General features: G+C 58.1%; 1 pseudogene; it reads right to left on the reverse strand.

Annotated features, from left to right (window-relative positions):
- Positions 1-204: 204 nt before the first annotated feature.
- Positions 205-636, reverse strand: LOC108526058 (histone H2B type F-M-like; annotated as a pseudogene).
- Between the last annotated feature and the right edge of the window lie 3 nt (positions 637-639).

The following is a 639-nucleotide window of genomic DNA, read 5'->3' on the forward strand; positions in this document are numbered from 1 at the left end:
TAACCGAGAAAGATAACTAATAAAACGGTCATTTAGGAAACCGAGGAAATGAAACCCGATCACGGAAACACCCCTACTTTTCCTTGGAGCATATTGCACTACAGATGTATTGGAGTTGACAGTGTTCTGCACAGTGAGAAAATGCTTGATAAACCACAGGACAGCACATGCCCCCCAAGCCGGCAGGGTGCCACCCACCCTAACCTCCGATGGGGTACCCTCCCTTGGTGAGCCACTGGTCTTTAGGGCCACGTGCAGAGGCCCTGAAGAGAGCCTTTGGGTTTTCCGGGTGCTCAGGTGCTCCTGAGACAGCGCACTTGCTTTTGGTGTACCTGAGGGTGGCATTCGTGCCCTGGGCCTCAGCGAGCCTGCCCATCTTCCCCGGCAGCAGTAGGCGCACGGCCACCTGGATGTCCCGGGAGGTGATGGTCACACGCTTGGCGTAGCGGGCCAGGCGACCAGCCTCGGTGGCGATGCGGTCCAATATGTCATGGACCATAGAATCCATGACACTCACGGACTCCGGGGAAAGGCTGAGGCCCTGGTCAACCTGCTTCAGCACCTGGGGAAATAGGCGGCAAAGCTGTCCCCGAAGCTGTCCCTGCGGCGGTTGGCATGGCGCCTGCGGGAGCCTTGGAA

Source organism: Rhinopithecus bieti, unplaced genomic scaffold, assembly GCF_001698545.2.
Source record: "Rhinopithecus bieti isolate Rb0 unplaced genomic scaffold, ASM169854v2 scaffold_74935, whole genome shotgun sequence".
Lineage (NCBI taxonomy): Eukaryota > Metazoa > Chordata > Mammalia > Primates > Cercopithecidae > Rhinopithecus > Rhinopithecus bieti.